Source organism: Brassica oleracea, chromosome C2 (genome assembly GCF_000695525.1).
Source record: "Brassica oleracea var. oleracea cultivar TO1000 chromosome C2, BOL, whole genome shotgun sequence".
In the NCBI taxonomy this organism is placed as follows: domain Eukaryota; kingdom Viridiplantae; phylum Streptophyta; class Magnoliopsida; order Brassicales; family Brassicaceae; genus Brassica; species Brassica oleracea.
The window spans coordinates 6798217-6798475 of record NC_027749.1 but is presented as its reverse complement, the minus strand read 5'-3'; positions in this window follow the sequence as shown (position 1 = coordinate 6798475).

The window sequence follows — 259 nt, the reverse complement described above, 5'->3', positions numbered from 1 at the left end:
CCTTAAAATTTTTTAAAAATATTTAACAACATTTTTCTATATTTATAAATTTTTTATAATTTTGTATACAAATATATATATATATAAATCATGTATAATAAAAAAATTTAAAAAATTTATAATTTTTTATAAGTTTCCAGTAATAAACTATGTATAATAAAAAATTTATAAATTTTTAATAGTTTTTTTTAAAACGTTTATAAAACCTTCTGTAAATATATAAATGAAAACATTAAAAATAGAAATGATTTGTAAATAT